Genomic DNA, 24,522 nt, shown 5'->3' with positions numbered 1-24,522 from the left:
ATGATAGGGGGGCAGTGGGGCGATCACAGGGAGCAATGATAGGGGGCAGTGGGGCGGAGGTGGGGGAGCAGTGGGCTTGGCCGGGCTCTCCCACGGACCCATTTGTGCCTGGCCCCTGTGCCCCAGGGTCGTCCACCTCGCCTGAGTTAGAGGACGGGAAGCTCGGAGGCTCAGGGTGGCTGGGAAGTTTGCCCAGGGTACGCTGTCCACGAGAGGGTGCCCGGGAGACCCACAGAGCTCGCACGGCCTCCCCAGCCAGTCCTCCCTCAAACGTCGCCCCCTCGAGAGAGCCGCCAGGCGCCTTCCCCGACTTGTCCACCACAGGGCTTCGTTTGCTTGCTGGGTGGATGTCCAGGGCCCTCAGCAGGCTACAGGGTCTGAGGACAGACTTGTCTTCCCAGCACCTAGAACAGGGCCTGGCACATAAGGACTATCATATAGGCACTCATAAGCACTATCGACGGAATGAATAGACAGGAGGTTACTGCCCAGTGTTGTTGAGGGATTAAATGGGGTAACACGCGAGAAAGATCGCAGCAAAATTTGCTAAAATGCCCCTCCTCCCTTCCCGCCTCCCCGAGTTCTCTCCTGCCGTCCCCTTGTCCCCACCTTTGTGTGGGAGAACTCAGAGCCAGAGGGAGGCCGAGAGAAGGTGCTCAGGGAAGCTCGGGGCTCAGTCTGGAGAGCCTCCTGCCACACCTGCTGGGCCGCCGTGCATTTTCTGGGGCAGGTTGCCTGTTACCGAGAGCAGCAGTCGAAACAGTAACAAAGCCCCCCCCGCCAAGTCCCCGGCTGCCCCCCTGCCACCAGGCCCAGGCCCGGCAGGCCTCTCCCCTCGCTCCCCACCAAGGCACCCAGCCTGGGCTCGGAGGGCCAGATGCAGGGCCCAGGTCGGTGCCCGTGATCTGTAAGCCCTCGGGACTCAGTTTTCCACCTGTGGACTGGGAGGAACGTGGCTTACCCGATGTGTGTGGCCTCCCAGAGCTTAAGTTCTGTAATTTCATGAACTTCAGCCCCCGAGGCCTGGAGGCCTGCGTCCAAGCGGAGCAGCAGGCATCCCCTGAAGGGAGGCTGAGCCGGGAACGTGGATGAAGAACAGTAAGGAGCAAGAGCTGCTGCTGGGGGGCGGGGGCGGCTGCTAGTGGGGGGGGCTGCTAGTGTGGGGGTGGGGGGCTGCTAATATGGGGCACTGTGTGGGGGGTGGGGGGTACTATGCGTGGGGGGCACTGTTGGGAGGTACTGTGCATCAGAGGTACTGTTGGGAGTACTGTGTATGGGGGTACTGTGTATGGGGGTACTGTGGGGGTACTGTGCACAGGGGTACTGTGGGGGTAGCGTGCATGGGTGGTACTGTGGGGGTACTGTGCGCAGGGGGGCACTGTGGGGGTGCTGTGCACGGGGGTACTGTGGGGGTACTATGGGTGGTACTGTGGGGGTACTGTGCGCAGGGGGGCACTGTTGGGGAGTACTGTGCACAGGGGTACTGTGGGGGTACTGTGCACAGGGGTACTGTGGGGGTAGCGTGCATGGAGGGTACTGTGGGGGGTACTGTGCGCACGGGGGCACTGTGGGGGAGTACTGTTCACGGAGGTACTGTGGGGGGTACTATGCACGGGGGGCACTGTTGGGGAGTACTGTGCATGGGGGGTACTGTGGGGGTACTGTTCATGGGGGTTACTGTGTGTGGGGAGGCACTGTGGGGGGTACTATGCACGGGGGGCACTGTTGGGGAGTACTGTGCATGGGGGGTACTGTGGGGTAGCGTACACGGGGGCGCTGTTGGGGAGTACTGTGCACAGGGGTACTGTGGGGTACTGTGCACAGGGGTACTGTGGGGGTAGCATGCACAGGGGTACTGTGGGGGGTACTATGCACGGGAGGCACTGTTGGGGAGTACTGTGCATGGGGGGTACTGTGGGGGTACTGTTCATGGGGGTTACTGTGTGTGGGGAGGCACTGTGGGGGGATACTATGCACGAGGGGCACTGTTGGGGAGTACTGTGCATGGGGGGTACTGTGGGGGTACTGTTCATGGGGGTTACTGTGTGTGGGGAGGCACTGTGGGGGGATACTATGCACGGGGGGCACTGTTGGGGAGTACTGTGCACGGGGGTACTGTGCATGGGGAGGTACTGTGCGCGGGGGTGGGGGGACTGTGGGGGGCGGGAGATGCGACAAAAGCAAGGCCTCGCCTGTCCCCCCACCCCCGAGCTCCCACTGCGGCCTCAGCAGATCCCCCTGAATGATGAAGCCGCACCCCCCACGCTGCCGCCAGACCGACGCGCTGGCTTCTCTGAACCTGGAATCAAAAGCAAGAGTCTCCCGCCCCTACGAGTGAACGTGTGTGCATTTCGTCCTCGCGCTCGGGTCGTTTTGTGCGACCGGCAGCCATAGATCATCCCCACCAGCGCTGGGGCAGCCACGGAGCGCCCTGTCACCAGGGAGCAGTCACGGGGGGCCAACCAGGGCAGCGGGGGCAGAGCCGCCAGGGTCCAGGACAAGTGCTGAGGTCAAGAAGGGCAGGAGGCTGGCGTGAGGGACACGCAGGCACTTAAGCTGAGACCTGAAGAAGGGAGAGAGCAGCGTGGGGAGACACGGAGAGAGACAACAAGTGCAAAGGCCCTGAGGCAGAGAAGAGCCTGGTGGAGGCCTTCTGACCAGGCGGGCACCACACTAGGCCCGTGCTCCCCGCTGGCCTGACCCAGCCTCCAGACGCCCGCCTCCCGGGGCTCCCGTGCCCTCACAGAGCGAGCTATGTGCTTCGGGCCTTGCGGCCACCCCCAGTTTCCCAGATCCCTCTCCCCACCCCCGTGCATTTGGGACACACTGGCCACCCACAGACGTGCCTCTGCCCCGGCCACAAGCCCTCCCCTCTTCATCAGTCTCTCTCATGCTTCAAATGGTCACCCAAGGACCCTTCCTCCAGGAAGCCCCCCTGGCTTTCCTAATCAGATCGGGCACCCTGCCAGAGCCTCAGCGCTCCGTGGACCGTTCCTCCAGGGAGCGGCCACAGTCACAGTTTTGCGATCATTCATGTGACTTCTGCACGTGTTTCCACACCCTCTCCTGTGGTCGTCAGCGGAATTTCCAGCCCCTCACGCCGCGTTTGGAGTGTGGCGGGCACGGCGCTCGCTGACAGACTACTGGAAGGTATGGGTACTCCCGCAGAGGCGGGAACCTGGTCCCCGGGGCCGGGCTGACCGGCGACACTGCTGTGCGGAGGCCGGGACCCTCCGTGGTGGACACGGAGGCGGGAGCTGGGCCTCTCGCCGTGAGTGGAGGTGACAGGTGAGCAGGACGGGCCGGAGCGGGCCGTGGCGTGCCAGGGACGGTGCGGAGCCCGAGCGCAGGTGAGGTGCCTCTGGTCACCCAGACACGGGCGGACGCACACGGAAACGTCCCCAGGTCTGTGTGCCCACCCACAGTGTGTGTCCCTGCCCTGCCGGCTGAGGGCCCGGGGGAGGTGACGTCCGGAGGCACCAGGCACTCCCAGCGCCCAGAGAGGCGGGCGCCTTGGAGAAACGGCCGGTTCCGGGACCAGGACTAGCCCCGGGCACGTGAAGTGAGCACGGGGCCTCCCACTGTGTCGGCAAGTAGGAGACGTCCACGCGGAAACATTCGGACGGGGCGAAAGCCCGCTGGAAGAGCGCCCGTGGCCAGGCTGGAAGGACTTTGGCCACAAAAAATTAGCCACGTGGTTATGGATCAAAGCCAAAGAATAAATTAAATATCTCTGAGTCCATATGGACAGAAATACATGATCGGCCAGATAATACGTAAACAAGAATGGACAAAGCTCCCGTGACGGGAAATCCCAAACAACAGGGAGGTGTGGGCTGCACACGGAGGACAGTTGGACAAGTCTGGGCAAGCGGACGGTCTGCGGAGAAGGGCGGGGGGTGACTTTCACTGGGGGAACTGGACAAACGCTGTCTCGGCACGCCACCGAGGTCAGGCCGGGCAGTCGTGAGTCGTGTCGGGGCGTACCGTGTGACGAGCCGGCCCTCCACCTGCGGGGTCTCCCTCCCGGAAACACACAACCCGCGCGCAATCATGAGAAAACCATCGGACAAATTCCGCAAAACACCTGACTTCCTCAAAACCATCAAAGTCAGCAAAAACAGGGAAAGTCGGAGAAACTGTGGCAACCGAGAGAGAAGCCTAATCATGGAGCAGGAAACGTGTATCAGGTAAAACTGAGCAAATGAGGAAAAGGTACAGAATTTAGTTAATAGTAATGTATCCAGACAGACTCGTTAACTGTAACAAATGTACCACAATCGTTCAAGATTAACGACGGCGGAAAATAGGTGTGAGGTGGGAACGCTGCTGCCTTTGAAAATTTTCTGTAAATCTAACACTATTCTACAATGAAAAGTGTATTTTATTTTTTTTTATTTTTTAAGTGTTTATTTAGTTCTGATAGAGACAGAGCAGGAGCAGGGGAGGGGCGGAGAGAGAGAGGGAGACACGGAATCCGAAGCAGCTCCAGGCTCTGAGCCGTCCGCACAGAGCCCGACGCGGGGCTCGAACTCACGAACCGCGAGATCATGACCTGAGCCGAGGTCGGACGCTCAACCGACTGAGCCACCCAGGCGCCCCTGAAAAGTTTATTTTAAAAAACAACCGCAGGGGCGCCTGGGTGGCTCAGTCGGTTGAGCGTCAGAGGCTTTGTCTCCCATCGGGATCTCACGGTTTGTGGGATCGAGCCCTGCATGGGGCTCTGTGCTGATGGTGCAGAGCCTGCTTGGGATTCGCTCTCTCCCTCTCTTTCTCTGCCCCTCCCCTGCTTGCTCTCTCTCTCTCTCTCCTTCTCTCTCAAAACAAATAAACTTAAAAAAACCACGACAGTGAGTTACACCAACAAACCAAAGCAGAGAAAGTGTTAGTGTCCGTATAAGAGAGGGGGAGGGGGACGCACACGTGGCCACAGAGGCAGGAGCCATGAGCTAGGAAACAGCAAGGGATGCCTGAGCCCCCTGGAGCTGGAGAAGCCCGGAAGAGTCCCCCCCAGAGCCTCCAGAGGGAGCTTGGCTCTTGCCCACACCTTGATCTTGGAAACTAGAAGCCTCCAGAACATGAGACACTAAGTCCCTGCCGCCATAAGCCACCGGAGTGTGGAGTTTGTCATGCCAGCCCCGGGAGACCCATGCAGTGTTCTAACGATCTCGCCATTCGAGGCTCGGAGAAACCAGGGAAGGCGATGCAGCGGTGTTCCTCGCTCACAGCTAAAGCACCTGCAGCCCAGAGAGGTTAAGACGCGTGCCCAAGAGCGCTCAGCTCGCCTCCTCGTCTGGCTGACCCAGGACGGCAGTGACTCTGGTCTAAGCGCAAGTCTCAGGGAGGTGGTGTTCCTAGGGCCACACCACGCAGGGCTGAGTCTCTGTGCCGGATGCGAGCCCAGCCCAGCCACTGCCCTCGTCTGCTGGGGCTGCCACAGACCAGGCGGCTTAACCAACAAGTTTACTCCTCGCAGCTCTGGAGGCTGGAGGTCCAGGGTCAAGGTGGGAGCATGGTCGGGTCCCGGTGAGGCCCCCCCCTTGCTGGTTTGCAGACGTCTTGCTGTAGCGTCACATTTGGCGGGGGGGGGGGGGGGGGGGTGGGGGTGGGGTGGGGGGTGGTTTGGTCTCTTCCTCTTCTTATCAGGACACTGGTCTGCGGTGGGGCCCCCACCCCATGACCTCATCTGGCCTGATCACCTCCCCAGGTACCATCTCACTGGGAGTCAGAGTTTCCCAACGGCAGAGGGGGCAGGACACCCAAGCACCCAGTGCATAGCGGCTTCCTGAGCGCTGTGTGGCTTCAGGACAGTCTCTCAGCCTCTCTGGGCCATTTCAGCATTTGTACCACAAGCACGGACTGCACCTTCTGCTTCGTAGAGTTCTTGGAGATGAGCGGTTAGTAACACGCTGCTCCACTTGGCGGATTCGGGTGCACTGAGCAGCCCCTCTATCCTGCCCGCAGCCCCAGGAGGGCTCTGGGCTGTCCCCCCCTTTTCCCGCTGGAGAAACTACGTCCCAGGAAGTGGGTGACTGATCTTCAGGACCCTGAGCTGGTCCCCACTGGCCCACACTCCATCCCGCACCCTGGGCCCCCAGGCTTGGCAGTTCACCCCTTCTTCCCACGGACCCCCTCACGCGCAGCCGTGACCCCCTCCTCCTCCGCATGTCTGGGGCCAATCAGAAGCCTCCAGGCAGAGATGATCCCACAGCGAGCAGCCTCCCCGGGAAGACAACACCCCATCGCACACGCCACCGTGCAGGCGAACCCCTCCTTCCCGCCGCCCCGGGCTGTGTGGCCTTGGGGGGCCGCGGACCTCTCCCAGCCACATCTTTCTTCTTTGAGATGCAGATGACATCACGACTTCCGGAGAGGCCGCCCTCTCTCTGTCCACGAGGTCTGCCCTGCCCGAACACATCCAACCCGCACCTCGCCTGAGAGAACGTAAGTGGGTAAGTCCTTAGCATAATTTAGCCTCTTTGATGGTGAGTCCAGGGGGCCTGCTGGAAACAAAGCCCCTGCATTCAGCCTCGAGCACAGAAGAATCACTTAAAATGTAAAAATAACATTTTTACAGTTATTAAAGTAATAAGCATTGACTGCAAACAGCATACAATAAAAAAGTAAGACAATACTTGAGGGAATGAAGGGAGAGGAAATTGTGGGCACTCTCACCCCCCGCAGCTATTAAAATGTTGGTAAATGGGTTTTGAACTTCGTGTTCTGTATTATTCTCATTCAGAGCGAGAGAGCTGGAGAAAGAGAATTTTACAAAGTGGCCCCATTTGGGACGCGGTCTGCCTTTTCGTGCAATAGTGCCCACCACGGGCCCCTTCCACATCAATAAATACACTCAACGCTGCGACGTCTCAGAGCTGCCGAAATCCGTTCCGTGGACTCACGGGCCTCCGTTCACCTCCCTTCCGCCCGTGCACATTCAGTGCATTTCCAGTTTGTACCAAACGGCGGCTAATAATTCACACGGCCCACGGCTGGCGGCCGCCCAGTGGTCGCCTCTGCAGGTGTGAGACCGCTTATTTCTTTGAGATACATCCCCAGAGGCTGTGAGCACGTCAGAGTCTCCGGTGCAGGGCGGAATCGTCTTCCAGGAGGCTCCTGTCAAGGGACACCCCTGCCCCCCAGAGTGTGGGGCCTTGGCCCCCGCCCTCCTCAGCCCCTGCACCTCCGTCAGGCGGGAGAGAGGCTTAAAGCAAAAGCATCTCCCTCCTGGTTGCTTGAGGGTCGAATCGGAGACAGATCTGTATGTCTACTGGCTGTTTTAGGTCCTTCGTGATGAGCCGACTGGCTCCTACCTTTGTCCATTTCTTTTTGTTTATTTAACAGATATTTGGGGCTCTCTTATTTTGTGACAGTCAGAGGCACGGGCACAAAGAAAAGCAATCCTGAGGGGTGCCTGGGTGGCTCGGTCAGCTGAACATCTGACTCTGGATTTCGACTCAGGTCATGATCTCACGGTTCGTGGGTTCAAGCCCTGCGTTGGGCTCTGTGCTGTCAGCACGGAGCCTGCTTGGAATTCTCTCTCTCTCTCTCTCTCTCTCTCTCTGTCCCCCTCTCTCTGCCCCTCTCAAAATAAATAAACTTTAAAAAAAATGGTTTAAAAAGAAAAGCAAAGCAGTCCCGAGTTGGAACCGCCCTGGAGCTCCCTCTCAGAGAGAAGCAGACAATACATGCACACACACGTGCACACTTGCGTGGACACACAGGCACGTGCGCACACCCACGCACGCTCGCATGGAAGCACAGGCACGTGCACACAGGGGCACACAGACGGGCAACCTGAGTAACTGGAGAGGCTGCACAGAGCCACGAGGGAGCAAACGGAGAATCAAAATGTGTGAGCAGACTGCAGACGGGGACAGGTGTGATTACCCTGTGCATGAAGCCACCAAAAGAATCCACCACCGGTTCAGGAGACATTCACAGGAGTGGAAGGTTCGGGGACAGATGACAGGGCCACTCCATCCTGGGCACTGGGTCCACTCGCAGACACAGCCAGTGAAAGCTAGTTGTAGCTCATGTACCCCCAGGTCTCCTAGCTGACCCCAGGGCACCTCGCACCCACCCCCCCCACCCAGGGCACCATTTCCCGCTCAGACGCTCGGCCTGGCCCCGGCACAGGCAGACACAGCTGGTAAGAAGTTCTGCGTCAACACAGCACACCCGCCAACCTCTGGAGCTCAGCTCCGAGACGTCAGGAAGCTGCCAAGTCCTCCTGAGGGCCAGCTTTCCTCTCTGAAAATGAGAAACGACCCTTCATCATGGGGGCGGGGGACAGTTCACTGAGCTACCAGCACTCGGCACAGGAGATGGTTGAGATTCTATTCACGGTGCCCGTGTGCATCTATCACCCCACGAGCACCTCACCGGGGAATCTGCCGCCCCGTGTGCAAAGCAGGGAGACTGAGGCAGAGAGTGTAATCTCCCCGTCAGCACGGCTGAGGACAGACAGTGACGCCGAGCAGTGGGGTATGAGCGGGAATCTGGGTCGGGGTCCGGGCAGTCTGGGTCTGGGTCGGGAATCTGGGTCTGGGTAGGGCAGTCTGAGGCGGGGACCGAGCTCAGAGAGAGGGGTTCTCCGTGTTCAGGTTGGGGCCGAGGCGCTGTGGGATGCCCCCACGGCCCGTTGTCATCATCCCCACACCTCTGTCTCCTGGGGAGACTCCATGAGGTTAATGGCCGAGAACGGATTCTGTGAGGGGACATGTTGGGACAAATGTCAGCCACTGTTAGTCTCCCTTTCTGCCACCGTGAGCTACTTAGCAATGAAGGGCTCCTTGGAGCATCCGCTGTTGACAAGAGGGGAGAGAGAGGGTGAAGACATAAGTCACCGAGACGGAAGGATTCGGTGCAAAGCTGCCTGTGAAGCAGCTCTCCTCAAGAATCTCACGATGAAATATTCATGGGCCCCTCTGCCCGGCCTCTCTGGAGGCTTGCGGCTTCCGGGAGCCACAGATGCAACGGGGTGGCCCTTAACTGCGGGACAAGAGGGACTCTCCCCCTGCCCTTTGCGAGGGGCTCCCGAGTAAGGGACAGCTTCATGGCAGCCTCGTGTGTCCACAAAGATGCATCAGGGCCCAGAAGACGGGTGATGTGCAGCCAGCAGGCACCTACTGCGTGCCAGGTCCTACATGGAGCACTTGACATGTGCCAGTCACTGCGTCCCCACAGTGCCCCAGGATGTGGGCACTCACCCATTCTCGTAAATCGTGGGGCCAGGCGTGAGTGATCCAAGTCCGTCCACCCAGCACGTCCTTTCCCCATCTGGTCTGGGAGGGGGGGTGGTGGCTGGCCATGTGCCCACTCCCATCATTACACAGGACCCAGGACATGCAGCTGGCAATCCCACCCCTGGCACGACAAGGACGTCACATGGCCCAAGCAGAAGCCAGACATCTTCCCCGAGATCTCACACATGGACCGAAGAAAGGGGCTTATCTCCTCCAAGCATGGCGTGGAGCTACAGATTCACCCTCTCATCAGACAGCACTACCCGCTCCTTGGAACAGCTTCGTCCTGAATGTCTGTGAGGGGAGCACTTTGGGGCTCATGACATACTAAACGTGTGGAGCATTCAACAGGGTAAAACAAATGGAAGGAAAGAGAAGGAGCTGAGGGAAGGGAAACGAGCTCCATGCACTTTGGCTGCACAAAGAATGAAGGAAAATTCACGTGGTCGGGGCAGTGATGGGGACTGGAACAGAGGATAGCAGGTGGGCAGGGACGTCCAATGATGAGCTCTGGTCAGCCCTACTTTGAACAACTACCAGCTCCCCTCTCTCTCTGCCAGTGCATGTGGATATAGGGTGGGGGCCAGGACAAGACACAGGGCCAAGGGTAAGTGAGGTCCCACTGTGGACAGCACACAAAAAGGATAAAGCCATCTCCTTCCAGCCCACTCAAGGCCTCAATTATCAGCTCCTACTGGTCCAAGTCTTTGCCATTGGATAGACTAGAGCTTAAAACCTGGCTCTACCACTAGTTAGTTGTAGGAGGTCAAGAAACTTAATTAACCTCTCTGAGCTTGAGTTTTTCTCATCTGGAAAAATTAAGACAATATCTCCTCCCTCATGGTGTTGTGGTAAAAAGGAAATGAAATAACGTAAATGCTCAACAAACATTTGTCACCATTGTTGTTGTATTGCTGTGATGGCAGTGGTGATGACAGCAATGATTATGGTGGTGGTGATGGTGAAGATGATGGTGATGGTGATGGTGATGGTGATGATGGTGAGGGTGGTGATGATGGTGATGGTGGTGAAGATTGTGCTGATTTTGACAATGATGGCATGGGTTATGATGATGATGTTGATAGCGTTGATGTTAATGATGGTGCTGATAATGATGCAAATCCCACTGTCTATCTAAGACTTCCTGGGTATGGAGCCCAGTTTGGAGGTTAGGAAGAAGAAGCAAGCAGTGGGTTGCTCTTATCATCCTACTCTTGGGTAACATCTCTCAAGGTAATACTGTTCTCTCTCTTGTGACCCTGCAACTCATTTATATGAGAAGGAGAGCTGTCTGAGAGGGTTCTGAAGATGAGTGATTTGAGTTAGGCCACGCTGGGCTGAGTTCAGTCAAATTCCTTACCAATGCAGTAAGCTTCAGGGCGTGCCAGGAAAGTGGGGGCTAGTAGCTGTGCCCACCATTAAAGGCCTCTGGTGCCTAGAGTAGGGGAGAAGCATGAAGCCACTGCTGGAGTCCCCAGGGCTCATAACCCTCACCTCCTGGGCTAACCTACTCTCCTGAGATGACGGAGCCTGCTACTGCCACCCTGACCCCCTGAGACAAACATAGAAGAGAGGCCCAGCTAAGGTCTGTAGATGAACAAAATGATGAGTGAGTGTGGAAGGACTGGTAAATCAGGAAGACCCTCACCGTCTTGGAGAAGGACTTTGGGTTATCTGAGGACTTGCCCTCACCAGCCAGGTCTTTGGGACCTTTGTGTGAGAAGAGTACCCTGTTTTCTTTGAGTTGGAACAAAGTCCCCAGATCACCCTCATTTCCAGGAGTGCATGTAGCTGTCCTGTCCCTGCCAGGGGTGTGGGCTGCCTCTGTCTCACAAAGTCTCCTCTCTGTGCTCTGTGTCTTGACTTTACTCTCTCTCTAGAAACCTCCCTCAGAATCCAAAAGGGGGATTCTGCTTCCTCAATTCATTATTTCTTGCCTCCTCCACTTTATTCTTGCTCTTCTTTTTTTTAAAAAAATGTGTATTTGTTTATTTTGAGAGAGAAAGTGCAAGCAGGGGACGGGCAGAGAGAGAGAGGGAATTCCAAGCAGACTCTGGGCTCAGCACAGAGCCAAACATGGGGCTTGATTCCATGACCATGAAATAATGACCTGAGCTGAAACCAAGAGTCGGATGCTTAACCAACTGAGTGCCCCCCTCTTCTTGATCTTCTGTTATTGGCCCCTTACCCTGAGTGTCCTTGTCACACCTCTCTTTTCCCCTTCCCTTTCCTGTGACTGAAGTGTCAGAGAAGACCAAACTGTCAGTCAGGGTTTTCATCCACATAGGGCAGTAACAAGACCCACATGTTGTCAGCAGGGAGAAGCCTGAATTGTCACCCAGAGAAAGTTCCCCCATCAGATGCCAACAGAGGCCAAGAGGGGAACCTCATTGACAATAAGGAGGTGGTACCCCCATCCCATACCATAGAAGTATCAGAAGCCAGCTAAAACCGGGGCATCTGGGTGGCTCAGGTGGTTAAGCATCTGACTTTAGCTCAGCTCATGATCTCACAGTTCATGAGTTCAAGCCCCACATCAGGCTCTGTGCTGACAGCTCAGAGCCTGGATCCCTCTTCAGATTCTGTCTCCCTCTCTCTCTGCCCCTTCTCTGCTCTCTCTCTCTCTCTCTCTCTGTGAAATATAAACTAAAACTTAAAAAAAAATTTAAAGAAGTCAACTAAAACAGATTTAAATAAGACCCAGAGTCTACAACATAATACCCAAACACGTTCAGTTTCAACCAAAAAGAACTCATCATACCAAGAACCAGGAAGATCTCAAAGTGATGATAAAAGAAAATCAGTAGATGCCAACACCCAGACAACAGCAATGTTAGAATCGCCTGACACAGTGTTTAAAGTGGCCATCGTAAGCACACCAATGACTGGTTATAAACAACTGGTAGCAAATGAAAAAATAAGTGTCAACAAAGAAATAGAAGATATAATGAAATGAAGTTGAAATTTTAGAACTGAAAAATACAATAACTGAAGTTTCTAAACACTCTGTAGATGAGCTCAACAGAAGAATGAAAGAGACAGAGGAAATGTCCATGAACTTAAAGATACAGCAGTAGAAATTACTGAATCTGAACAACATAGAGAAAATATACTAAAAACTAATAGAACCCAGGTACTTGTAAGACTATAACAGAAGATTTCTGTCATCAAACTCCCAGAAGAAGAGAGAAAGAGGGAGCAGTTGAATAATGTACTTAAAGAAATAACAACTGAAAATTCCAAAATTAGACAAGACCTAAACATATAAATTCAAGAAGGTCAGTGAGACCCACATAGGAAAAACCCAAGAAAATCCACACAAAGACACATCATAGTCAAACTTCTGAAAACTAAAAAAAAATGTAATGTATTTAATAAGTACAATCTTGAAAGCTGCCAGCAAATAATAGTACATCACCCATGGAGGGAAAACAATTAGAATGACAGTGAATTTCTCATCAGAAATCATGGAGGCTGGAAAGAAGTGACAAAACATTTATCTAGTAGTTAAATGGAAGAACTGTCAACCTAGAATTATATATCCAGCAAGAACATCCTTCAGGAATTAAAGGGAAATCAAAATAGTCTCAGGGGAAGGAAAACTAAGAATTTGTCTTGTGAGTGGACCTATCCTTAGAGATGGCCAATGGTGGTTCTCCAGACAGAAAGGGAACAATAAAAAGAAGAAATTGTGGAGCTTCAGGAAGGAAGGAAGAAGAACACAGAGAATAAAAATAAGCTGAATGCAATACACTTTCCTCCCTTCTCAGTTTCCTAAGCCTGAAGTGAATTGAGATTGAAGCAAATATTATAACACTGTCTGAGGTTCTAACTTCATGTACAAAAAATATTTTAAACTACTATATTATAAATAAGAACATAAAGGGAAGTACATTTTCTACACTCTACTTGAACTGGTAAATGATGACACCAGTAGACTCTGATAAGTTATGTATGTATAACATAATACCTAGAGCAGCCACTAAAATAACCATACAAAAAGACATAGTCTAAAACACTATAGTGTTTAGTCAAAACAGAAGTCAAAAAAAAATACTCTTTGAGTAACCCACAGGTAGTCAGGAAAAATAAAAGAGAGAAGCAAAAAGCAGGAAAAAATACAAACAGAAAACAAAAAATAAAATGGCAGCCCACTTTAATCCCTAACAAGTCAATAATTATATTATATATAAATGGCCTAAATTTACACCAATTAAAATACAAAGATTGACAAAGTAGATTAAACATAACTGAACTCTATCAGGCCTACAAGAGACTCATTTCAAATATGACATTATAAGCAGATTGAAAGTAAAATAATGAGAAAAGATACAACATGCAAACATTAATCAAAAGAAAGAGGGGTGCTTATATTAGTGTCAATCTGTCAAGAATACATAGTAATCCTAAATGTATATGAACCAACATAGCTGCAAAATACATGAAGAAAAAAGTGAGAGAGCTAAAAAGATAAATAGACAAAATAGAAATCCACAATTATGGTTGGAGACCTCAATGCTCCTGTCCCAACAATACAACAACTAGACAGAAAAGTAAACAAGGATACGGAGGAACTTAACAGCACTCTCAAACGACAGAATCTAATCAACAGAACGCTTCACCCAATCACAACATTATGTACACTACAAGGTATTTTCAAGTGCCCACAGGCCATATAAAAGATAGACATATTCTGGGCAATAAAACAAACCTCAACAAATAAAAATAATTGAAATCATAGTGTGTTCGCCAGCACAATGGAATCCAACTGGAAGTCAATATAGCAGCAAGACGACGGAAAACCTCCAAACACCTGGAAACTGCTTAATCCATGCATCAAAGAGGAGGTCTCAAGGGAAATAAAACAGACATTAAACCAAATAAAAATGAAAACGCAACATATAAAAATCTGTGGGACACAGCTAAAGCAGTTCTGAAAGGGAATTTTATAGCACTAAATGCATACATTAGAAAAGAGGAAAGGTCTCAAATCAATAATCAAGCTCCCACCTCAAGAACCTAGGAAAAGAAGAGTAAATAAAAAGAAAGCAAGCAGAAGGGACGACATCATAAAAATAAGAGCTAAAGTCAATGAAACTAGAAGCAGAAAACAACAGAGAAAATCAATGAAACAAAAAGCCAGTTCTTTGAAATGATCAATGAAATTGACAAACCTCTAAAATGCTCAATGAAGATCCGCCTCCTCCTTTCTCCCCTCCCACCCCTTCAAGGGTAAGCTGGTCCCTGGGTGGCCCTTCACAGTCTTGAGAGCACCGCTGAGTTCACTGCCTCATCGGACCATCAGGAAAACTCTTGACCATTGACAAGAGATTGAGTCACATTTTAGTGCTGAGGAAGTTGAAGGGCAGAGAGGAGTATGCTTTGCTCAAGATTGCCCAGTGGTCCTTACCACTGAGGCTGTGCTCAGAACACAGCTGGTTGATCCTTCACCCTTGCATGCTTTCCACAGATATTCACGTGTCAGGGGTATGTGTTCCTTCCACAGAGGAGCTTCTTCCTCTGCTCAGGCTATAGCAGGGACAGGATTTGAAACTGGGCAGAGCCCCCGAGTTTGACAAAGGTAGCTTTGAGGATGATAATCAAATGCTTCACTCACCTTTGTCTACTCATGACACACTGGCTGAGCTCCAAAGAGATGGGAGGTTCTGGAGGACCTGTGCATGTGTGACAATCCTCGTAGGCATGGCCGCTACTTGAGTCGAATCCCAGTGCTGTCCTAACTGCATGATCTTATGTAAGACAACTTGACCTCGCTGAACCCCCAGATCCTCGTCTGCACATCAGGAATCATGACAAGCTCTACCTCACAAGCCTGTGATGAGGATAAGGTGGGATAATCTGGACACCGTTTTTAGCCCACCACCTGGCAGGCACTACAATACCCATTAAGTGTCTGTGTTACTGCTGCTGCTGTTTTAATGTTGGTTTTGATGCTGCTGCTGCCGATGCTGCTGTTGTTAAAATTGTTACCGATGATATTGGCCATAATGGTGATGATGAAGATTGATGATGATCGCACTGATGCAAATGATGGTGGTGATGCTGATAATGCTGATGACGATGTCGATGATGATGGTGGTGGTGATGATGATGGTGGTGGTGATGATGATGGTGGTGGTGATGTTGATGGTGGTGGTGATGATGATGGTGGTGGTGATGATGATGGTGGTGGTGATGTTGATGGTGGTGATGATGATGATGATGATGGTGGTGGCGACGATGATGCTGGTGATGTTGATCATGATGGTGATGGTGATGGTGATACTGATGTTTATGATTATATTGTTGATGTCGTTCTTGTACTCTCATGCATTTGCCTGGAGTTTGATGCTACCTCACTCCTGAGCAGCCGTCTGGTGATCTTCAAGCCCATACGATGGTCACTGCCTCTGGGAAGACTTCCCAGACCTCCTCCCAGCCCAGCCCAGGCCAGGTCCCCCTGCCTCCAGGATCCTGAAGTACTTTCTGTAGGCCTGTTTGAAGCACCAATGATGTGAGCACATCAAGTTTGTCAGGTTGTGTTTCCTGCATTAACGAACCTGAGCTCTGTGAGCACTGGGTGCTGGGGCTCCACGCACTGTGTTCCTTGTGCTGTAGATCCTGAGGGAATCCTTGATGATGGAATCTGTAACTGTGAGGCTGCAGGAGGAGGCAGCTGAGTGGATAAGGGGAAGGGATTGACCAAAGTAATACAGAGAGGAGAACCAGAATTCTCTGTTAGAAGTAACAATGATACAGAAGAAATTGCACCAGACTGGGATTCATTCCAGTGATGACTGGAATGAATGACAGTGATCACTTATTAGTTGTGTGGCCTTGGGCCTCAGTTTCCTCATCTGTAATATAGAAATCATGGTAGTTGCCTCACAGAATTAGGATGAGGGCCTGTGAACTTACACACGACCAGGGAGCTACTCACCAATGGGACTGGCAGGTAGTATGAACCCAGGATGTCTGGATCAAAGCAATTTTGACTTTGCTTGCTGTGTGACCCTGGACAAACCATTTAGCCACTCTGTACTTTACTGTCTTTGTCTATAACATGGGAACAATAAAAATTCCTGCCTCAGAGGTTGTTGTGAGTGTTAATAGGGTGAATATACATAATGCCTTAAAGTGGTGTCTGAGTCATGGTAACTTCTATGAACACGTTCACTGTTGCCATTATTCAGAAACATCTGGCCCTAGGTTTTTCATACACTGAGCACCATGGGGAAACGGAGGCAGAAAGCCACTATGTATGAGCTAAAGCCCTTTCAGTTCTGCCTAGGTTCAGTTTGAAGGGAACGTTCTGACCCAACACTAGGACAACTCTATCTCCACTCACTTGTCTTCTCTCCAGTTCCTCCCAGCTTGTGCATTTCCTTTTGATTAACTGCTTTAATAAAGAGGCATAATGTGTGCTTCACAGCAAACACCCTAAGAAGGGCGGGGCAGAATATGCAAACAAAATCTGTTGGAGGAACTTGCTAAGGCAATGGCATCTGCTGTTCCCCCATTCCTTCCCCCGGAGCCCCTAGATGCCCCCTGAGGAGGCTTCAGATCCTACAGCAAGGCCACGATGCGGAAGGTGAACGCCCATGTGCTTCCCCGAGTCTGGGAGAAAATCGTTGCTCTGGATCTTACTTAAAGTGCAGCCTTCCAGGGAAGCCTGGGTGGCTCAGTCAGTTGAGTGCTCAATTCTTGATTTTGGCTCAGATCATGATCTCAGGGTCATGGGATCAAGCCCTGTGTCAGGCTCTGTGCTGAGTGTGGAACCTGCTTAAGATTCTTTCTCTCTCTCCCTCTGCCCCTCCCTTGCTTGTGCACGCTCTCTCTCTCACTCCCGCTCTCTCAAGTAAAAAATAAAAACTGCATCCCTTCTCCCACCTGCCCAGCTCCATCCAAAGACCATTATCTGGGGAGTGGAGAGAGGGGGGATTAGCTAGAGAGTAAATTGCTCTGCAGACACAGTCACTCAGTCAGTCCATGCTCAGGAACCCCCACAAGCTGTTCCCCCAGAGCTGCCTGGGGTGTGGGAAGCTGAGAGTGCACAGCACCCCAGGGACAGGCTCAGCACAGAGGCGAGAAGGACCCCAGGGTGGATGTACATTCTGCTTCCCAGCCTCATTGATGCTGGTCCTGTCCTCCGAAAAGAGCCCTGATCCTGGTCCCAGTCTGAGCCCTTACTCTAGATACATACTGAGCCCTAATCCTGGTTAGCTACTAATCCTTGATCCTGGTCATATGCTAAGTCTTGACTCTAGACAAACACTGAACCCTGACTCTGGTCGCACACTGAGCCTTGATGCTGGTCCCACTCTGAGCCCTCATCTTGGTCACAGGCTGATCCCTGACCCTGGTCACACTGGGCCCTGATCTTTATCATAGGCTGAGCCCCAACCCCAGCTATCTGAAGAACCTGTTCCCAGGGCAGAGTGGCAGGCCATAGGTGGTAGGCACAGCTCTTTCCCTGTTGGCATGGGACGCTGCATCCACACCACAGGGCCCAGAGTCACTTCTGACAGGACGCTGTGTCACCAGCTGTGGCTTATGGCTCGTCTGGCCACTGTGTCTCATCGGGCTCGTGTCATCCATCGTGGCTTCTGGTGTATGTGTGTTTATGGCTCGGCTGGCCACTGCTCTCCCGGGACTCTGAACGGGGGCTGCTGTCTCGGCCCCAGCCACTCACAGCCAAGCAGGTGTGAAAAGTTCAGGAAAAGCACTCAAAGGAAAGTGCTCTTCTGATGTTGGGCCTGAAATAGCACTCTCTTTCCCCAAGTTAATAACCAGTTGTCTAGATAGTCAGTTCTATTTTAGAAATAAGTGTCTGTTAATGCTGTTCACCTTCCAACATGACTCAAGGTCAGCCCCTCGCCTCTGCTCCTCGGAAGGCTTGGTGTCTGGCGGGGGCCTGGATGAAAGAGCCCCGGGGGTCTTAGGCAGGTCAGCAGCCACGGGGGCCCATCCGGGGGCAAGAGGGAAACAAGCAGCACTGGCAGGACTTATGGTCAAGTGCACTTCTCTGGGTGTCCCACTGTGGCTCACAGTAATACAGATGGCAGTAATGATGACTGCACAAACATCAGCCCAGTGCTGAACTGTTTACAAAGCACTGTCACAGACAGGCTCGTTGGATTCTGCTAACAGTGAGGCCCCAGCCAGAGGGAAATGGGACCTCAAACCAAGAACGTACGATCTGTCGAGCGGGGCAGGGAGTACCCACCTGTGCAGGTCACCAAGGCAGCCAGCCCTGAAACTGACACTGTACTTAGTCCTCTGAGAATGTGTTTGGGTTCACACAGCTGGCAGCACGTCTGGACCAGAGCTTGAATCTAGCCCTGGTCCTGCTGGTTCCTGGGATGAGGACCAGCCTCACAACTTGCAGGGCCCAGGGCAAAATAAAAATACGGGGCCCTTCCTTACAAATAAAGGATTTCAACATGGCAACAGCAGAGCATTAAACCCAGTGCAGGGCCCTTCCAAGCGGGGAGCCCTGCGTGGCTGCCCAGGAACCCTCCCCCAACCCCCACCACCATGAGGATGGCCTTGCTGGTCACACAAATTCTCCAAGCCCTCAGTTTCCTCATCTGTACAAGGAGTACCTGTGACACCTGCTCTGAGGGTGAGCTGTGTGGGAAACAAAGGAATGGAGGCATGCAGCCGCTTGCCCCAGGTCCCCAGCAGCACCAAGAATGGGCATTAAGGTTGTGAGCACGCACCCCTTCTGCTGGGATGCACCGTGTGTGCTCAGTCATGCACCCAGGCCCTGCCTGCCCAGGGCTGTGGTCTGGAGGGGAAGATATGTATGTAAAGGATGCTCTGTTTCGTCAAACTGAGGACACTGTTGATTCTAGGACACCGTGATTTTGTGTGGCACTAAGAGAAAACATTGCCAACTAAATTCCGACACAGTGCCTGGTGGCAGTCCCCCGTGGCACCAGAACTGGCCATGCCAGCCTCTCCCGGCTGGCAGCTCCTTTGATCTCTTCTGAGGCAGCTGGCGGTTTCTCCTGCCTTCAGCTTCTGCTTAGCCTGCACTGGGCGGTCCTTTGTCACACATCTTAGTAGAAAATAGAGCAGTTTCCTCTCTCCAGGCACATAAAGCACCTGGCTGCTGCTTTGTAGGAAAATACAGTCATTTCTTTAAAGATGAACATTCGCTTTACTGATATAAAGGGTAACAGCTACAATGTGTGCTCCCCTCTGTGTAAGCGACAGCTCCTGTTCTGTGCAGACTCCTGGTATAAACTTCTTAAGGTAATTTAAAGTGATAATTAGACTCAACACATCTAATATCTCAACAACACACATGGCTCAGATAAAGGGAAGAACAACACAAACAACTGTGTATCAGTTAGCTATTGCCATATAACAAACCGTCCCCCAAATGAAGCATTGCTTGAAGCAACGCAATTAAAGCGGTGCCATTGCCTAAAGCAGTAGACTTTATCAACAAGTTCATGAGTCTGCAGGTCAGCACGTGGCCCCTCTGGTCCCAGCAGGGCTCACTCTTGTGTCTGAGGTCAGCCAAGAGTTGAGAGGGCAGCTCCACTGGTCCTGGCTGAACCCATGTGACTGGGAGCAGACTGGCTGTGGCTGGTTTTGGCTGAGTCAATCGCCCCCACACACACACACGTGGTCTCACCTTCCAGCGGGCTAGCTCAGGATGGTCCACACGGCAGTTACAGGGAGAGAATGGAAACTCACGGAGCTTCTCATGGCCAAGCACCAGAGCACACATGGGCCTTTCCTGTGTGTGAGCCAGAGAGAGTCTGTGCACTGCTTCCTAATCTCACACTCAGAGAGGTATGCTGGTAGCTTGAAATTGGCCTGTTGAGAGTAGTGACATCAAGGCAATTGGCAGATGTTACAAATCAGGGGTTTGGGGCATTTTTCAAGGGGGGGGGGTCTCAGTTTATCAGCACCCACTGGCCATGTCCTATTGGCCACACCAAGTTACAAAGCCAACCCCAATTCAAAGGATGAAGAACAACCGAATGACCAGCTTTCCCCAGTTTTCCTGGGATTCCCTAGTTCTAGCACTGAAAGTGCACGTCCCCAGCACCCTCAGTCCCAGGCAAACCTCGAGGGTTGCTCACCCTCCGAACACACCCCACCTCTTGGTGGGAGAAGCAGCCAAGTGCAAGAAGGCAGAGCAAGGAAGAGGTGTGTGCGTCTTTGCGATCAACCCCCCTGAGTCACGGCCAAGTTCGCAAGTGCGCGGGCCGGGACAGCCACCACCTCAGTACCACCCAGACGAGAGCCAGGGTAAGACCCCAGCACCCGAAAGATGTGTCCCAACTTCAGGGGATTTGAACTTTGGGAAAGCGTCTTAGAACAGGTGAAATATGGTCATTGAAGTGCTGGGCAACGAGCCTAGGATGGGGTGTAAGCGGGGAGCAGGAAGCCATCAATCCGCTGGGCGGGGCAGGACGGCTTCCGGAGGACACCTCCAGCCGCGCTCTGAGGATCAGCACACTCACTCTGACTCCCAGAACAAACAGCCGCGGCCTCTTTTCCCTCCCGGGGCCAAGTACACAGCTGAAGCGGCCCTTTTAAGTCCAGCGGGCTGGGGCTGTGCTCAGCGTGGGGGGTCAGGGTAGCAATATGTGGGGCCTCTCGGACTCGGGCACCCCTGGGGGTAACAGGGCCAGAGGTGACTAAGTATTGGGGCTTAAAAGGCTGCTGTGGGCTGCAGGCTGGGATAAAAGAGTGAGGAGGGCTGAGGCAGGTGGAGGGAGGGGCCGCAGCTGAGGAGGCCGCGAGGCAAACAGCAGGGCAACTTGCGCCGCCCAGAAGGCAGTGTTCCAGTGGAATGCGACGGTCTGGATGAATGACAAATCAAGGTCCAGGCTGCGCTCTCAACCAGGGCGATTCCGCCCCCCTGGGATGCTTGGCAACTGTGGGGGACGTTTTGGAGAAGGAGAGTGCCATTGGCATCCCGTGGATGGAGGCCAGGGATGCTGCTGAATGTCCTACAGAGCAGGGGACCAGGATGACCCCCACAGCAGAGGATTGCCCTCCCCAAGCATCATCCGCGGTGCAGAGGGGGAGAACCCCGAGGGGGGACAGCACTGCAGGCGTGGGGAGAGAGAGTGCGCAGGCCCTGCACGGGGAAGGCTCACGCCCCTCAGGTGGCCTCGCCTGTGCGCTGGCCCCACCCCACCTCCGCTCTGAGTTCTGGGAGGTGCAGAACGGCCCCCTCCCGCCGGGGCAGCCCAGAGCCCAGGCTCCGTGGCCCAGGAGGACGGTTCCAGAACCCCAGAGAGCCGGCGGAGCCCACGCTGCCTCTGCAGGAAGCTGTTTGCTATTCTATCCCTGGCCCCCAACACAGCTGGCTCCAGGCCCCGGAACGCAGAGAGGGGCTAACCTAATTGCACTAATGGTTTGTAATCAGACGTAATGGGGTGTTTGTACACACGAGTGAGCTGAGCTGCAGGTGTGGAAGGCAATCCCCATGGGGCTCCCGGAGGCTCATCTTGCCTGCCAGCTGAGAGGCCGGGGGTCCCCCCCAAGCAACGTTGCCCCCGTAAGCGGTTCAAACCTCCCTTGGGCCTTCCACACTGCACGAGAAGGCCAGGTGTCCACAGAGAACTACAGCAGACTCTAGGATTCCTCGGTTCGCCCAGCCCTGTCTGCCATTGACTTCCAGGCCCTCGGGCTGGTGCCTCGGAAAAAGCAAAGTATGCTAGAGCCTGCAGACCTGGGCCCTGCTACCCCCAGCCACCAGCTCCTATGAACACAGTGAGGGCCTGGGGGCGTCCCTGTCCCCAAGATGCTCACGGTCTGGGGGACTCGGGGCTCTGGGACCACCAGACAACGTCATGGTCGTTATCGTTGTTGCTGTCACCAGCCCTTACTAAGCAGTCACCATTCCAGACACTATGCCGTCACTTAATATCCATGGCAGCCCCATGTGGATCCCCCTTTTGCAGCTCAGGAAGGTTCCTTGGCCACACAGCTACTACGTGGTACAAACTGGAGTCTGATGCACAGACTGTGCTTTGGGGACCGTGACTAGTTTTGCTGAGGCCGGTGAGGGTCCAAAGAGGCTTGAAGAGGAGCTTTTGATTGGTCGGGGCTCTGCAGGATGGGTAGGAGTTGCCAAGCTGATGATAGAGAAGATATTGCCTTTATAAGGCGAGATGGGCCTTGTATCTCGCAGGGCCGGGGATAAATACTGAGTTCTAAATAGCGAGGAAGGGAAAGCTTGACAGTAGAAGAGGCTAGAAAGATAAGTCAGGGGCCAGGCTGGGGAGCCGTGACAGTTAGTATCAACTTCCTGTTAGGGAGAGATAGCACTCAAGGCTTGGGTGAGAAAGATCACTCACTGGGAAGGCTGGATGCAAAACGCCAGACATATCTGACTCAGGGGAGCAGAGAGAAGAGACAGGTTCGAAGCCCGGCTCTGCCACTAACAGGCTGGGTGACGCTGAGCAGCGTTCTTACCCTTCCTGAGCCAGTCACAGGGTTGATGGGAGGCTTAACGGTAAGACCCTTGAAGCAGCTAGAGCAGCATCTGGTGTAGGGACAGGTGCAACACGTGTTGTCCCGGCTGGACCCCCAAGCCTTGGAGAACAGCTAGAGGGCAGGGCACAAGGCAGCCCATTTGCTGACCTCACACTTCAGGGATCCGTCCTGGTTTTCGGGGTCCACGTCTCCGGTGGGGAAGGGAAAGCCTTTGGGGTTTCGTCCCAAACATCATCAGAACTCCACTGAGTCACGAGGCCGAGCTCCTGCGGGTTGTGCCGATGGCAGGATGGATCCCCCCTGGCGATATCACCTGGTTCGCTCCTCCTGGCCCTCGTTCTACTAAGCAGCGCTCGGAGGAGCAAGCCCAGCTTCAGCGGTCCTTGCAGGAGCATCCAGAAGGAGGAACGTGTCCCTCTCCCTGCCTGTCTCGCCTCCTCCCTGGGGGTGTCCCAGCCACAGACCGAGCCACCCAGCCAGAGCCCAGGCACCGCCTGGCCTCATCCCCTTCCCCCGTCACTTCTGCCAGGGACTGAACTGTGCCTTCCAGAGGAGGTATGAGAGACCGACTTGCTTACGTGACACTTTGGAAATAGGGTCATTGCAGATCTAATTAGTTGGGATTAGTTCCTTCTGAATTGGGGTGGTCCTTAATCCAGCGGGACTGGCACGCTTATAAAGCCAGCAGAACAGACCCAGAGACAGAAGCACAGGGAGAAGACAGCCAGGTGACAAAGTGACAACAGAGGCAGGGACTGAGAGCTGCACCCACAAGCCAAGAACACCAAGGACACCAGGAGACACCAGAAGTTGAGGAGGCAGGAGGGAGCCTCCGGAGGGAGCACAGCCCTGCCCACACCTTGATTTCGGACTCCAGCCTCCAGACCGTGTGGCAATACATTTCTGTGGTTAAAACCACCTGTGTGTGGTACTTAGCATAGCGGCTGATACAAACTTCTGCAGTGAGTTTGTCTTGACCCCCCCCACAGCCCCCCGCTGCGGCCACCATGTCCGCCGCCCATCTCTCTCCCATCTCGGCCCCAGGAGCTCGCCACCCACCACGCTCACTCGACAGACGGAGAAAGTGGCAGAATCCAAATTTGAACCTGGGTCGCAGGCGCTGAGAAGCATGCCCTCCCCCCGCTCAGTGAGGCCGGGTGCCCGGAGGCGCCCGGACATTTGCGGGGCTGCAATCTGAGCAGGGAGACAGAGGCCCTCACCGACTATATCCCAAAGAAAAGCAAAGCACAGACTCTATTTCTAGCTGTATTTTCGGGATGGAGGTAGCAGGCTGTGGAAACACAGAGGAGGGGACAGTCTGCCACCTCCAGCCTCGTGGGTGAGCCGGTCCCCAGCAGAGCCTGGGTTCTCAGTGGCACACGAGTCCAGCACCCCAGCTGCTCTGCCTTCCCAGCCTTGCCAGGAGACAGTCGAAGAGCTGTACCTGCAGGTCCCCAGCTCTCCTGCTGTGCCGTGGACCCCGCCCCGGCCTGAGACTTGCCCCTTCCTCCCTCCCCGTCTCCACGAGGACCCCTGGGCATCCTTCACCACCTCTCAAGCTTTCCTGTCTCTGGCACCTTCCTTGCCTCTCGCGGGGATGCTCAGGACTCCCTCCCCAGTGCTCCACTGTGCCTCTATAACAGCCTCCATCCATCCCCCTGTTGATCCCCCAAACCCACTACCTGGCGATGGGGGGCGGGGGCAGAGGGTGTGGCCACGCCTACCCTCAGGATGTGGACTGAGCACCAGCACGTGCTGTCAGAGGGGAACCAGGGTGAGAAAGTGTGCGGAGGCAGGCGGG

This window comes from Panthera onca, chromosome F2, assembly GCF_046562875.1.
Source record: "Panthera onca isolate mPanOnc1 chromosome F2, mPanOnc1 haplotype 2, whole genome shotgun sequence".
Lineage (NCBI taxonomy): Eukaryota > Metazoa > Chordata > Mammalia > Carnivora > Felidae > Panthera > Panthera onca.
Note: the sequence above shows the minus strand (reverse complement) of the source record.